Source organism: Mus musculus, chromosome 3 (genome assembly GCF_000001635.26).
Source record: "Mus musculus strain C57BL/6J chromosome 3, GRCm38.p6 C57BL/6J".
In the NCBI taxonomy this organism is placed as follows: Eukaryota; Metazoa; Chordata; class Mammalia; order Rodentia; family Muridae; genus Mus; species Mus musculus.
In genome coordinates this window covers 66,372,306-66,388,801 of record NC_000069.6, presented here as the reverse complement: position 1 = coordinate 66,388,801, position 16,496 = coordinate 66,372,306, and the positions used below count along the sequence as shown (strand labels likewise).

General features: G+C 40.9%; 1 long non-coding RNA gene across 1 annotated transcript; it reads right to left on the bottom strand.

The window, feature by feature from the left end:
- Positions 1 to 696: 696 nt before the first annotated feature.
- On the bottom strand, positions 697 to 14,503 carry Gm35184. The gene is made up of 4 exons (XR_375722.2): positions 14,385 to 14,503; positions 4,006 to 4,073; positions 3,443 to 3,586; positions 697 to 1,408 (listed from the first exon to the last, which is right to left on the bottom strand). It is a non-coding gene; the product is annotated as a predicted gene, 35184 (long non-coding RNA).
- Between the last annotated feature and the right edge of the window lie 1,993 nt (positions 14,504 to 16,496).

Below are 16,496 nucleotides of genomic sequence, written 5' to 3'. Positions count from 1 at the left end.
ATTTTTAGATGTAGGTGTTTAACTTGAAGTGCTTGTAGAGGTCAGGAAGCTAGAGAGAATGTATGATGTATGATAGGGAGGGAAGGGGGCAGTAGAACACATATAATGTGAAAGTGTTGAGGGACACTGGGTGTTAAAATCTTAATTATGTACGGGATTATGGGAATGGGGAGGAAGGTAGGGTGGTGATGGGTTAATCTAAACTAAGAATTAATGAAAAATCCTTAGGAAAACTCACTGCTTTATAAACTATACATACACACATATATGTAAATAATACATATATAGATATTATAATGTGTATTAAGATTTGAATTGAAGTACTCTGTATATGTGAACAATGCAGAAGGCATCATGTTAGATGTTAGTCAGGGCTCTCTAGAGGAAGAGAAAGGATAGGATGAATACATACATATATGTGCATATGTATACATATATGTGCATATATATACAATTTGCTATGTACCTCAGCAGTCTCATTTTGGCACTGAAATCCTGGAGGATTCCTGGAGAGTTACTGGCCTTCACTTTATGTGGGAAGCACGGAGAAGTTGGCTCTAATAGCAGTGAAGGGATACAGGAGCTACAGGACAGATGAACTTGTCAACAGAGTGAAGGAAAGCAGGCAAAATACAAAAGTTTATTTGTCCCATGTCCTTTTATCTGGGCTACCACTAGAAAGTGCCATCCACAGTTAGAGGGGACCTTCTTTCTCCAGATAATCTGATTAAACACTTGGCAGATGTGCCCATTCTCTTGTATTTTAGTTCATTCCAGATCATAAAATTGAACTAAGAGTATCTGTTACACATGCGTTATTAAATGAAAATATTGGTGTTTGGTGTGGTATGCCTTCTCCTAGTTATTAGTCAAGGAGTCCCTAGAGGCTCTCCAAATGACACAAGCTATTGTCATTGTTCTTGGTTGCCTACTATACCATCTTAGGCTTGTAGGCTAAAGACACTGTAGGCTTGATTGTGGGACATAAAAAACAAAGCTGGAACTGACCTAGAAATTTCATCCCCAGTGGACCACTTTTATAGTGCCAAGAGGTATAGATAATTGATGGAGAAAAGTCATCAATCAATGTACAAAGAGGTTGTACCTGGGAGCTACAATAGCAATCTCAGGCAAGCTATGTTTGGAATGCAATAGAGGCATGATTGCTCTGAGGTAACTACTTTCTAATTGCATTTCAGGTTTTTGGCACAGGAAGCAATGCACACCTATTACCATAAACCTGAACAAGAGGCCAAGGATGGGGAAGTCATAGGCTCTAAGAGTACAGAGGAACCTACTGTTGCTTAGTTAAATGCTCATGGATCATGCTTAAACTGTCTTCTAAATATTTGTGTTTACCATCATAGCTTGGTGCTGTTCTCAGCCTTGGTCAGAGAAGCTTCTTGCACTGTAGGAAGGAATAAATGCAGAGACTGATCAGAGTGTGAGAATAACCTACTATTGAGTGCTCAGCCATAAACAGAAATCTATATCCACCCTTCCCCCAAAGCTCAGGGAAAGTTATGGCATGAGAGCAGAAGTAATGCAAAAGCCAGAACATGAGAGAGCTCGAGAGATGACTTAGTGGCTAAGAGCATTGACTGCTCTTCCAGAGGTCCAGAGTGCAGTTCCCAGCAACCACATGGTGGCTCACAACAAATATCTGTAAAGGGATCAGATGCCCTCTTGTGGTGTTTCTAAAGAGAGTGGTAGTGTACTCACATACATAAAATAAATAATTCTTAAAAAAACCCAAAAAACCATGGAGAGCAGTGCCGTAAGATGTTGGGCACAGCATGGCCATCACTTTTGTGAACTCACAGCAGCTATGATTGCTTGGTCTGCCTACCCAAGCTCAATGCAGTTCATAACTCCAGCACAGACTGGGGAGAGGTCTCATGAGGTTTCACTCTTATCTGAAGAGCTACTGGCAATCAAGGGAATTCATTTTTCTATGGGGTACAGCTACTGGTAGGTTTGCCGTGTAAATGGAGGAAGAGCTAACTGTATTCCGTGTGTCAAATAAGAAGAAGACTTGAAGGTAAAAAGTGTGGAAGGGGTCCGGGAGTTTGATAAAGAAAGTCGTGGGTTGATAATGATCAAGATACATTGCATATGTGTATGAATTTGTCAGAAAGCATTAAAACCAGTTTTTAAAAAGTGAAGTTACTTCTCTTTTTACATAAATTTTATCTGAAAACTAAGACAAAATACTTTCAACCACCATCCATGTGTTTCTAATTTCAAAATAATAGTAAAGATTTGACAGGATTGGAGACTGCTGGGTCAGTGAAGTACCCTCTGTGTGTAAGCATGAAGACCTGGATCTCCAACAACCCTGTGCCGTGTGTGCTGTAGTGGCAGAAACAGGTGAGATCGCCAGATATCATTGCCAGCCACTCTGGCCAAACAGATGAGCTTCAGGTCTCAGTGAGAGACCCTCCCTCAAAAATAATTTGGAAAGTGACTGACTTATATAACACACACACATACACACACACACACACACACACACACACACAGAGAGAGAGAGAGAGAGAGAGAGAGAGAGAGAGAGAGAGAGAGAGAGAGAGGCATACACACAGAAATAGCCACAAACACACACATACAGAGACATACACACAGAAAGACACACACAGACAAACACACACAGACACACACACACATTCATGCATACACACAGTGGAAGAGAGAGAGAAGAGAGGAGAGGAGAGGAGAGGAGAGGAGAGGAGAGGAGAGGAGAGGAGAGGAGAGGAGAGGAGAGGAGAGGAGAGGAGAGGAGAGAAAGCAGACATTCTAAACACTCAAGTTTTACTACCAGCTTCTTCAAACACACCCTGTCCAAAGTTCTCTGTGCCTACATCGAAATGCATTGGAAGTAGCACCAATTCACAAAATGACAGAGAAGCATGTGTTGTCCACCTTCTTTATTCAAAGATGCCCAAATGAAGATTATGATTAGGACCAGTCACATTACTCTATATATGTGTGATGCTCTAGGTCCTAAAATAAAAGAACAAGGTCACATTACAGTTAAAATTTCCCCCATTTTAAAGATGTTTGTGGAGAGATACTGGTGTAAAAAAAGAGCCTAGTGAGTATCCAGAACTTAAACAGATTTGTGTTCTTCAGCATGGACCACAATGGGAATAAAGCAAAAGAAAAATCAACTTCAGAATATAATCTCTGTGGCCCCAGCTTTCTCTAGACGTGTCAGCCTACCACCCGGGGGAAGTAGCTTTCTTTGAGAAGCACAAAGTTCAATTTTTGTTTTTCAAAAGTTATTCTGGATGTGAAATTGACACTTTCATTTGATTAATAAAATGGGACAGGAGCACAATTTTATGTTTATATTCTAGGATAACAAATACAACTTACTTGTATTAATAGGCAAAATAGTCTTTTGTTGATTTATTCTCCTAAATCAAGGAACTTTTCCTACCTTATGTATATGGTGTTGCTCTGTAAACATTTTCACTCACAAACAATGCTTTCCAAAGTGATGCAGAGTTTTTCTGGCCTTGTGACACTTTTCGATGCTCCTTGGGTTTCTCTTCCCTGGTGTTTACAGGTAATGACAGAGGTCCTAGAGAGACCAAAGCATGGCTGAGAGTCACCTGTCTGCGAAGATTTGGTCCTGAGAGGGTGGATGTCACACAGAACAGAAATCAGAGAGTGTGCCCTCAACCTTCCAGTTTACTTATGGGCTGTTGGTAAGTCATTTAATTTCCCATGACATCACTGTCCTCACATATAAGATGTGGAGCTTGGCTTTTTCCTTTTAACTCCACCTTTCTAGATTATTTGGCACATTATCTCTAAGTTTAAAAAATAAATGTAAAAGTTACAGCTATATTATAATTACCTTTTATACAGAAGAAGAAAACAGAATAGAACCTCAGTTCCTTGCAGTCTGGAAAGAACATGAAATCCCATAAGCCACTGAAAACCATGGGGGCTAAGCATGTTTGAAAGTTGAATCAAGCAAAAGCAATGCACACTTACAGACATGCAAATGCATCTCTTCTCTTTCTCCCCAAACATTGCATTTAAATTCTGGTTTCCAAGGCACTCTACAATAAGAAGGGAAAAGATTAGAGTCACTTTTATTATTTCCACAACTGGTAATAGTGGTGCACACCTTTAATCCCATCACTTCGGAGGGAGAGGCAGGCAGATTTCTGAGTTCAAGGCCAGCCTGATCTACAAAGTGAGTTCCAGGACAGCCAGGGTTACACAGAGAAACCCTGTCTCGGAAAACAAACAAACAAACAAAAACAAAAAACCCCAAAACAAAAAACCACCACCAACAATGACAACAAAATTTGAAAACATAATGAAATTTAAATTCGCCTCAGATTTAGCCCAGAGAGACTCAGGAGCAATGGCATGATGGAAAAAGGGAAGGCAGTAAGAAGTAGCCTTTTATAGTGATCAACCCAATTGTGTGTCCATTTTGTTTGAGTCTGACAGACTTGTGCCCTTAAGTAGAGCTGCTTCTTCTCTTCTTCTTCTTCTTCTTCTTCTTCTTCTTCTTCTTCTTCTTCTTCTTCTTCTTCTTCTTCTTCTTCTTCTTCTTCTTCTTCTTCTCCTTCTCCTTCTCCTTCTCCTTCTCCTTCTCCTTCTCCTTCTCCTTCTCCTTCTCCTTCTCCTTCTCCTTCTCCTTCTCCTTCTCCTTCTCCTTCTCCTTCTCCTTCCTCCTTTCTCCTTTCTCCTTCTCCTCCTCCTTCTTCTTCCTCTTCCTCCCCCTCCTCCTCTTCCTCTTCCTCCTCTTCCTCTCTCAGGCTTACATTGTGGTTCACTATCTGCCAATAAGCTAACATTATGCCAAATTTACAGGAAATATGCAAATGCATTCGTTCAGTCGGAGGAATGGAGTTTATTTACTCAGAAATGGGCAGCCACAGCACAACAGAGCAAGCATTCTAGAAAACTCTAACAGATGCCTAAGGTACAGAGTTTGAAGGGTCCTGTGAAGGGCTGTGCTCTGATGACAACTGCAGTTGATATCAGCATGGCAACCACTGTGACACCTTTGTACTAAAGCCTGCCATTTTTCCAGCAGTGCAGAGAGATAAGTAGTCTCTGCCTTTTGTGGCATGTACACACTTCATGCATAGCCTTGTCTGTGGTAACAGGGCCCTGAGTAGTAACACAGGATAAACACACATTAATATATATATCCTTCAGCTTTTGAAAACAGAACCCCCCCATCTTTTCACCCATTCTTCTGTGTTACCATCTCTGTCATCATTTTGAAGTTGTATATATGATGCATTTGGAAGCACAGATGAACTTCTGTGGCAAAACACAATGTGCCCATCAATATTTTTTTCTTGATCATTCCTTTTTAAACTATTTATATGAGAGTGTCGAGGATTTCCAAACAGGCTTATAGGAAAAGGCTAAGTAGCTGGCTTGATGCCTTTTAATTAAATGAAGCCGAGGCCCTTCTGTAGGGTGAAGTAGCAGAATGAAGTTAGGGAGACCATAGGGCTGGTATGTGCATCGCAAGCTTAGGTGAGTGAACTTGATTTCTAGCAATAAACATTCTATCAAATTCAATTTCCTTCCACAAACTTATGGTGAGTAAATGCAATTTCCCATTCCAAGCAAGCATGTCTCTGAGATTAAGGTGATAGTCTGTAGGAGATAACCATAAAAGTTTAAAGCCATTATTTCCCCCAACAAAATTATTACAAACCAGGAAGGAAATAATTTCATGAACAAGATACAGAGTAGACATAAACACTGGGGAAAGAACTTCAATTCTAACCTTGCTATTTATGTTTTTGGTATTTTCTTAAGTAAGCGTATTATATAATTTTCACTATCCAACTTAAGATCTTTCTGGCTATCTCAGTTCTTTGTATTTGCCACACGGAGTCAGTTTTTCTTTAAAGCATCAAAGACAGCGGTGTCCAGACTTTGGTCATCACTTCAGCTAAGGCTAAATCATGCAAAGTCTTACTTTCTCTTCTAAGTTCCCTGTCCCAGCTTGTCGCCTCTGGGACAAGCAAAGGTGCCTAAAAGAATAGCCTAGGGGGATTCTATAGTTATTTCAAAACTCCAACTCCCTAAAGCAGCTAAAACACTTGTGCATAAATCATGTAGCACATTTGCAAAAACAGTTGACTGTGTTAGCACTAGGTTTGCTTCGCAGACATTAGGAAAGAGTCCCAGTGACAGAGGGAGGGAGGGAGATGCTGGAGACTTTGGCAGTGGGGGCTTGAAACAGCAAGCCCGTGGCGATGTGATGACCTGGTAATAGGAGAAAGTCATTCTTCTCTTCTGGACAGAGCCTAGGGAATGGCCAGGTCTCTGGGTAAAAGGGGCTGCCTCTTACAGCAACAAATTTGCTAGAGGAAGCACACAGCTTACCCTCGTGGAGGGCAGGGAGGAAACAGCAGACTCATCCTCTCCTGCTGGGGAGATGCATGGACATGAGTGGCGGCCACAGAGACCTTGCAGTGGCATATGGAGTATGGAATGACAGGAAGGATCATAAAGGAAAGACCTTTCTGTAGATGCCAGCAGAAACGATGGTAATTCAGATCAGATGACAGCCTCCCTCCCCGCCCCCATGCCTTTCTATGATTTAAATTTCCAATAACTCACTGCAGCCCTTGGGAAAGAGATGGGAAATACTCTTTATTGACTAGTACTAAGATTTAGTCACCTAACAAAATGGGAAATAGAAATTAAATTATAGCAAAATAAAGTCCATTTCCAGCACACCTAAATTTATGGACAATATTCCCATCGGCTATATTTTTATAGAGAGTTTGGTGTTTTTACTTACTTGCGTTTAATTGGGGGTGGTTCTGGGGCAGAAGTGTGATTTGGTAAACAGGTTGTCTTTTATTCAGGTGGTTTTACCCCTTAGCTATTCCCCCTTAGCTTGGTGTTGAGAACACCAAGAAGAGAAGGTGGTCTTTCAAAAATTAGAACCCATTGCTTCAAGTGGCCATTTGGAAGTTATTAGTTTGAATCTTGGATTTGAAAACACTCTTCCAAAATATGCTAATAAGGTTTGACAAAATTAGGATCGTAAGGATTAAAGGAGAAAAATCTATGGTATCAAATTTAATCTTGCTCTCAGAGCTGTTATAAATATTTAGAAGGTTGAATATAATCAGGGGTTTTTCAACACTAGCTGTACGTTAAATCACCCAGAGTATTTTATGAATAGATATATGCCAGACCCACTGAATCTGAATGTCTCCTGCTTGGGTCTCTATTTTAATGGAGCTGTTTCTGAAAAATGATTTTTTTGAAATGTCACAAGACTCTAGAGCAGTTAACATTAATGGCTGTTTGAGAAACCTCTTCCAATACAACAGGCTACACTCAGGACAACTTCGGAAATAGTCATCCTACACTTATCCAAATGTATTTATTATGCACCAAAGATTTAATAGCCCCATGAGGAGTTAGTGTCTTTCATGCAAGATCAAATGCTCATCTCTGCTTTAATTCGTCAATGTGAATGCTCGGTGAACAAAAACCTGGATTTTTGTTGTAGGTTTTGAACAGCTAAGGGGCAAAACTCCCCACTGCTGAGTTGGTCTGGAACTTTCTTCAGAAGCCCAAACTGAAGCATGCTTTTTTTTTTATGAACTCTGTTACTCACACCATCCACGCCATTCTCCCCTTAGGAGTAAATTATTTCAGGAAGCCTAGACTAACTCTCAGGGAGGGAGGGATGTATTTTACTAAGGCAGGAATGGTCTCTTAGTGCTCCCAGCAAATACCAGTCTTGACTCTGTCCAGCAACTTTGTCCCTCCTAGTTCTGGAAAACATCATCAATCCCACGAAGGACAGATGTCAGTGTACATAGCTCTCTCTCTCTCTCTCTCTCTCTCTCTCTCTCTCTCTCTCTCTCTCTCTCTCTTTCTCTCTCTTCCTCCTGACTGTTTTAGTTACTTGGCCAGAAGCAAGCAACTCAAACTTTCTAAATGACTTTACCATACCCTCTTGCTATATCTGTTCTATATTGTTGTTTATCTCTTGCTGTGCCCTGTCAACTTTCTTGTACATATGTGTGCTGGTTAGCTTTAATTGTCAACGTGACACACCCTGGAAAGTCTCAATGAATGAGGAGTCATCTATATTGGGTTGGTCTGTGGGCAATTGGTTGATTGATACAGGATGAGCCAGAGTCTATATTGGGTTGGTCTGTGGGCAATTGATTGATTGATACAGGATGAGTGGCACCACTGCCTAGGCAGGGGTTCCTGACCTGGGCAAGTGTGGAGGGAGAAAACTGAGCACAAGTAAGCAAGTGAGTGTGTGTGTGCTCAGTTTCCTCTGCTCTTGATTGTGGGTATGCTGTGACTAGCGTTTGTTTGAGGTTCCTGCCTTGACTTCCCCACAATGCATGGACTATAACCTGGGGCTGTACACAGAATAAACCTTTTCTCTCTTAAGTCTCCTTTTGTCAGGGTATTTTATCAGAGCAACAGAAAGGATACGGGATAGCATGCAAGCAAAATAAAAGCATAGCATAGACAAGGCTTGACTCTCTGAAGGTGTCCCTATGGACAATGAGGAAATACCACCGAAATAACCCCTTCTGTAGAAGACTGTGTCCCTAGCATGCTCCTTGGTCCAGACACTTCAGTCATCTCCACAGCCCACAGCAGCACTGACTAGTTTCTTCTAGCCTCACTTTAGCCCAACTCTTCCATTTGCCTGAAGAGCATTTCATCTTATGTTGGGATACTGATAAGCTACTCAGTACAGTAAATCTCACATCCAAGCTTCTTTTCTCCTTCAAGGAGTTCATATTGGTTTGTTAAGGATGCTGTAGCCAAGGACTGGGTAGCTTAAATAGAATCTACCTTTTCATATTACTGAAGCCAAGTCCAAGATCAGGGAAGCTTCTTTTTAGGACCTTTAAGGGACTGTCTGTTTTAGATCCCTTTCTTGGAAGCTTTGATCATCACTTTTTTTCCCCTGTGTCCCCACATGATTGTGTCTCTTTCTGTATCTGAGACTATATTTGATTTTTTTTTTTTAAAGAGGCCAGTCATATTGGATAAGGTCTTACCCCAATGACCCTGTCTCCAAATTTAGTCACATTCTGAGTCACATTACTCATCTCCCAACAGCTTGGTGGAGAGAGTGTCTACTTCTGCCAGAAGCAATGTCTCTCGTCTCTTTATCTTCATCTCCCTACCCCAGCTCCCTCCCTTCTTTCTTCCATACCCCAATCCCCACTCCTACACCATCAGTGTCTCATGTAGCCAAGGATGACATTAAACTCTTGATCTTCCTATTGAGAAGGCATGCACCACTACATCCAGTTTATGTAGTTCTGGATATAGAACCCAGGGTTTAGGATATGCTAAACAAGCATGCTGCAACTGAGCTATATCCCTATCCCAGAACCTCACCCATTTACACAAATTAACTTTATGTTAAGCCTTCCAGTAAAAATAAGTGTAAAATAAAGAAACTATATTTTTGCAAATGCAAATACGTAGTTCCTATATTTTATATGAAAACAAAATGGCCACTTTGTAAAGGCCTGACAAAAGGGAAACTCTGGAAAATACCACTGCATCTTGTGTGCGTGAGCCAGCTGTAAAAGCCAGCGGGAAACAATACCTACAGTGTGGAGGCTCTGCTCTCAAGTTACTTTACCAATGTCTTTAGCCCTTGTTCTGCTCTAATGAAACCATAACTTTGAAAGAACTCCAAATGCAAGTTATACATGATGCGTGGTAAATGGGATTTAAGAAAGACAACTCCAGTATCAGGTTTTGAGTCAAAGAAGAGTTCTGCATCTTTACATCAGATGTTTCCTGAATGAATGTACAATCTCGTTAAAGTACGGATAGAATATACGTAACTAGGGTTTAATCAGTGACTTTGTTTTTAATGTTTCTGATTAATGAGCCCATTACCAGTTCCCTGACACAGATTAGCAGGGACCCCCTAACAAATCATTGCACCAATAAAGAACTGTACCCACCAAAGTATGATTTTTCTTAAATAAGGCTGGAGAATTGCTTACAGGAGTTCTCTAGACAGCAACTAGAAGACCTAAGCTCAGTGTAAAATAGAGTCTAGGTTCAAGGTCATTGGATATGGCATGCCAGTAGATAAGACAAGGAGTTTGAGGCCAGCCTCTGCTACATATAGAAACCATCTCAAAAGACAGCATTGGGGCCTGATAAATATAAGTTTGCAATCCTAGCAACTCAGGAGGCTAACGTGAAAAGATTACAAACTCAAGACTCACTTACAAAACCAAAAGGAGGATAAGGATACAACTTGGTGATAGAGTGCTTGCCTAACCTGCATCAAGCCTAACTTCAATTGCAAGAACATCAATCAATCAATCAATCAATCAATAGTAAACAAATAAACAAAAACCTTAGGGTACCTTCTTCTACATCAAAGCCTTAACAATGACATGCCTGTCTGGACAGAGGCTGGCATTTCCATCTCTCCTGTCCTGTCCCTGACCGAGGGCAAATCTGCACCAGCCCTTTCTCCTGTCTGTGCCCAGCTCTATAGGTGGGAGCCTATCACAGAACTTTCCCCACAATGACGGCAAGAGGCCTGCCCCTCTGCATCAGGCACGCCTACTTAGAAAATACTTTGCCATTTTTTTTTTCAGAACCAGTACAGCACACAATTGACCACTATGTTTTGCACAGCACCATCGGAAATTAAACATTTTACAATTTCCTACAATTTCCTACCAAACAATCCAGGAATTCCTAGCCTACTTAACCCTGTCGCTTTAAACCAGTGTCACGCAGAAGATACCTGAGCAGTTTTTATTTTGTGCATTAAAAAGGGAACTGCTGTTAACTATTGAGCACACTGAGAAACAGAGAAAGTACTCGCACAGATTTTCTGATAACCCTGGGAGAGAAAGCTTTTTATTTTGTTCCCACAGCACGCGGTTGGGGTAGGATGTCACAGATGAATGTGCTGCAGAGAGAGAGACACAAATGCATCCCTCTGCCCACAGAGTATCCACAGAGCTGGAGATACAATGCAGTTTAGGGGTCTTGATTGATTCATGCTCTCTTCCAGTTAAAGAATTAAAGGCAAGAAAATGCTGGAACACACCAGGTAGCAGTAGTAAATCTCGAGCACTGCAGACGGAGTCAACAGTTAAAGGAAGGCGTTTATGGGGGGTGAGAAAACACACATGCGGCAGAGACGCAGAGAAAAAAGACCCTCTGAAAAGCAGAGCAAAAACTCAGAGAGCTAAAAGTCCACTCTCTTCTGCAGGACTGGGCTTTTAAAATCTGCCTCTACTTTACGGTTGGTCAGATTAAAGAGAGATAAGATGACTGATTGGTCCAAACTGTTGTGTGGCATGTCCTGAGCTGGCCTGTTGAGCCTCTCCATCAGTAGGGGAGGCAAAAGCTGCCTGGCTTCTGACTCAAGTCAGGGTGGAGGAAGAAGTGGTCATCTTGGAGATTTCCCTGCTTCATCTCCTAGCCATGGTCCCTCTCCCTAACAGTCTACCAAGGAGTTTATTTATCTCCTTAGTCTCTCTCAGTCAATCACCTCCTCCAAGACCACACTGAAGCTACAGTGGGCATGTAGGAGTCCCCTTGACTAGTTAGCAATGGCTGTCCTTCCAAGGTTGGCCAATGCGAGTCACAATCTCTACCCACTTTGCACAATGAACTATAGATGTTATTTGGTGTGCTTTTTTTTTTTTTTTGAGGGGAAAAGCCAAAGGGACTATTAGCTCTGACACCATTTACAGAACTGCATTGCAAATCATCAGCCATTTCCCATGCCATTAAATCCGAGATGCAGGAAATTAATCCACTTCCCACCGCTCTCCCACCTAGTAACTTATCTATGAGTTCAGTTCCCTCAGTCTTCTCCAGGTGCCTTTTCTGTTTCGTTTTCTCTCTTCTGACCTTTGCCTTTCTCACCTTGTACCCTGGTTTCTCTGCTTTCTAAGTTCCATACTCAAAGGAACTAAACAACAGTCAACCTTCCCCCCATCCCAAGTTTAGTACAGAAACTAAAGAACCCTAAAGCCACAAAGACTATTAAAGTCCCCATTCTGATAAAACACCAAGGGCTCAAAGCATTTCGGGCTGTGGGGTGGGAGCTGTGCCCTGGTTGCTGCTGACCAGGGACTTAAGGGAGTAAAATCCTGCTTCATGTATGAAAGAACGCCTGTCATCTGGTACAAGCTTTAGAAGCATGGTTTGTCACCCGTATCCTGGGATTGCATTTGCACCTCAATTCTGAAGTCTCATGGAGGAAATGTAGGACTTGTGAAGGTAAACACATCATTTAATAAGACTCGGCTCCCTCTGCCAGGCTGCCCCACTGAAGGGGCAGCTTCCTGGGCTTCGTGCACCCTCATTGTTTTGACTTTTTGAGATGTAGCTCGGGTTCGCACTCACAATATACTCACAATATACTCACAGTCCAGGGACTGGTCTCAAAATTACAAAGCTCCTGACGCAGTCTCGCAGACCCTGGGATTACAAGAATGCACCACTACAACCAGAACACTTAAGAGAGCATGAGGAAGGAGAGGGAGGGTCGACTCACTGGACCACTGATGGATTCATTCTCCTTTGGGGAAAGGGACATTTTCTTAGCTTAAATAAAAGAAATTTATCTCTGAACACTCATGGTGTTTTTCTTCCCTCTTTTTCCCCTTTGTTTCATATTGGACCAAATCATTTCCTCCCTCAGCCACAAATTGTACATCTAAAAGATATTCTGTTTGACCCGGGGATTCCTAGAATTCTTACAATTACACTTGGTATATATTTTCCAAATATAAAAGTAATGAAATAGTACACAGAGCTTCTCGATTGTATATAAACACTGGCAGATAAAGGGTGCTGCTTTTCTAGCTTTTATTTATTTAAAATAAAGAGTAGAATTTGCAGCTGAGACGTCCGGTCCACCCGTACTGACCTCGGCCATGTGAACCACGTGACAGTGAAGAGCCTCTATGCCAACAGTACCTCGAATTAGTTTGGGCCCAGAGGACTCTGAGCAGATGCAAACCAGTTAGACCAAGCTAACTGAGCTCAGCTTAGCCCTTGTTGGGTCTGGAATTGTGCAGTCATCACTTAGCGGAGTAGCAACATGCAGGCGTAACAGGACCACAGCTCAAACTACCAGTCTCAGGTGGGTTGCTGAGAGGAAAGGGTAGAGGCACCAGACACACATAGCTGACCTGAAGGTGATGGAGGGAGGAGAGACATTCGTATTCTCCACCACGGAATCAGGAAATAAAGCAGAGAGCTGGGGAAAATGAGTCCAAATTAATCTCATTTGTTCTCAATTGAAAATAATTTTAAAGGGGCATTTCTGAGAGCAGAAACTGCCACCTCGAGTGCTGGCAGTGAGGCCGGCTGGGGTCTGTGACTGGTCTGACAAAGGCTGACTCTTACCCAGATGTCCAATAAAAACACTTAGCAAGTATCATTTCCATAAGGTTTTGTCTACTTGAAACACAAGCCAATTGTTTGGGTCCAATTTATGAAGCGAGGTCTTACAAAGGTTATGGGGTAAGGAGGCCCGATGACAACTAAATTGCCTTAAATGGAGCTCAAAATACCACCTTAAACATTCTCCTTTCCCAAGAAATGCTTAATCATAAATCAAGTGACTCAAAACATATTAAAAATGACAAATAGAGTGAGCACTTACATCTCATTTTTTTCTCTTTAATTCACAGATGCATCCAAGATCTCTGAAGGGTATCATTCTACACACACACACACACACACACACACACACACACACACACACACGATGAAGGGTACCGAGAATGTAATAGTCTGGGGATTGAAAAAAAGATTAAAACTCAAATGATGGGCCAGACGTAATGCAAAAAAAAAAAAATTATTCTGAAAATAGACATGCTCATTTTGAGACACTGAGATGAGGACTGTCTGCCCTCAACTCATCAGGGCCAGGGAAGCTCACAGTAATTGGCCACATGGTTTTCATCTTCGAAGACCTCATGCATTCATTTTAATGTACCAGGTTCACCGTACTATTTGTCCACAAGTAAGCTTTCCCCTCCTTCTTCCCACCATGCACTCTTTAATGGGGTTTTGATTTTAATGGGGGGAGAAAAAGTTCCCAAACTCCCTAATGTTTCCTGAATCGCCATTAGGCTAGCTTTAGAAGCAGTTTTGAGGAATGTGCTAAACAAAACTTTATGTGAAAGAATCTTTAATATTCCATTCCTTTTTCGATAACAAGTTATTTTTATGTGCCCTTTCCGCTACATGTAAGAACTAATTCTCAGCAATAAGAATTATTACGTGCCTAGCTCAAGATGCAAATTCGTCTTGATCTGGAATAGATTAGAATGGGGATCACAAAGAAAAGCCAAGGCCAGCAAATCATGACTCACCTTCTTAAAAGACAGTGACTTGAAGCTCTCAGAGTGTCGGTGTGGCAGCAGCAAGGGCAAGTTCTGGGAACTAGCTTTATTTTCTCCATTTGTGTTGATTACAAATACCTAGAGAATTTCACCAGTTCTCGAGGCAGTACGCCTGAGATACATTTTTTTTCCACTTTTTTTCAGTCTACTTGGAAACATCTGTTTTTAATTGAATTTGGATTTGAAAACTAATTTTGGTGAGATTGGGTTCAAGCTCCAATCAAGTTGGAACTCGGAGATCATTGCTTATACACATATCCCCAAATTTAGGAAGGCTTGGGGCCAAGGATACCACACTTCCTGAAGGCATGCAGGAGACACATGCACTTGGAAAAGAAAAGGAATGCTTGATTCTCTCAGGGAAACTTCTCTAAGGCCAGTGATTTGGGGTTTTAGGTTACAGTTTCAGACTGAGGACTTGATTTGGGAAAGGTCAGTTAGAGGACATGGTCCTCCCATGCATCCCATGCATGGAGTAGGAGATTAAACATCATGTGCTCATGTCTGTATAAAAATAGTGCTTAGAGCTGTGTACCGAGGACATCATAAATCTACCACACAGAGTTTGGAAGACAAAATGTGCTATTGCCTTCTCTGCTGGCCTTTCAGCGACATGGAGACCCTCATTAACACCCTATTCCTTTCTAGAAGGATGAAGAAAGAAGCACTCTCTCTGCCTGGTACAGGTTCTGCGCTATCTGCTCAGCACGAGGCTCAGAAGCCCATCCCAATTGTGTCATTAACTCAGGATTGCAAGCTTTGTATGCATCCCAATAGTCTATTTTAAATGAGGCTGCATATGTATATGTGTATATGTATGTGTATATACACATATGTATATATAAATATAGATATGGATATGAATATAGATATGGATATGATATAGATATAGATATGAAACAGTCATGTGTACATGTGTGTGAACACATACAAAGGTGCAATTAGGTTTCTGCTAAACTTCAATAGACTTTTGGTTTCTTTAATAATATCATTCAAAAAGTAAAAGTGAAATCCTCACCACAAATTCCTAAGTAAGTATTTGATGCTTTGCTGGATGATGCAGAAAATAGCCTGTAGTCACCTCATTTTACAGTGTCACTGACATCTGAAGCAGACTTTGTCAAGCTGATTCACAAAATACCCTATAGTGTTTTCAGCCCAAGTACCAATGTGTAAATAAACACAGAAGTATTTCTGTTTTAATGTGATCATGCAATTACCTAAATTTTGTAAAACAGAGATGTTGGAAACAGATGACACTTCTATTAATTTATTGCATCCAAAAGGTGCAGGTTTTAAAACCATTGCCAGCTTTCATTAATTGTATTAATTCATTATCTCAAATACTTTTTTCTATAAATAATTAGCACATAAGACTCAATTTTTAGGAAAAGACATAAATCCAGTTATCATTTATTAATTTGAAGTATTCTATGCTGAGATTTTTGAAGACAACATTGATCTCAATACCTACTATAATTCAACTGAAATTTAATATCTAAAATGTGTCCATTTTAATGTTTACTCTTGACTCATTGTTCTTATACGATAGAGCAGAGGAAACCAAAGAACACATTTTTATTTGAATTCTATACCTTACAAATATGCTAATTACCTAAGAGACTTTGGAAAAAAAGAATTTTCCTAATAAATTACTTTAGGTACAAAAACAAAATAATAGCATTAACTGTATTTAGAAATGAAAAAGAAAATTAAGAACATGTTGATTACTGATTGACACTCAGCAAAAAATACAAAAGTTGAGAAATGGGACTCCCAAACTTGTCATTGGCCAAGGCAGAGTGTGCACATAGCAGACACTCCTATGATGCTTGGACCAGTAAAACCACACTGCCACCAGAATCTGCAGGAGTGAGCTCCCTCTGGTAGATCTTCTTTGGAACTGACAGGAGAAATAAAGATGATATTCATCTTTTCTTGTTTTTACTATAGTACAGAACTGATCTAGACATCAAATGTACCATATTTCCCGGCACAATATGGTACATCTTTTCATTTTCCTGGTCCTGGACCTGAACCTCAAGACTTGTACTTTTAGGAAAAGGTTCTGCCATTGAGATA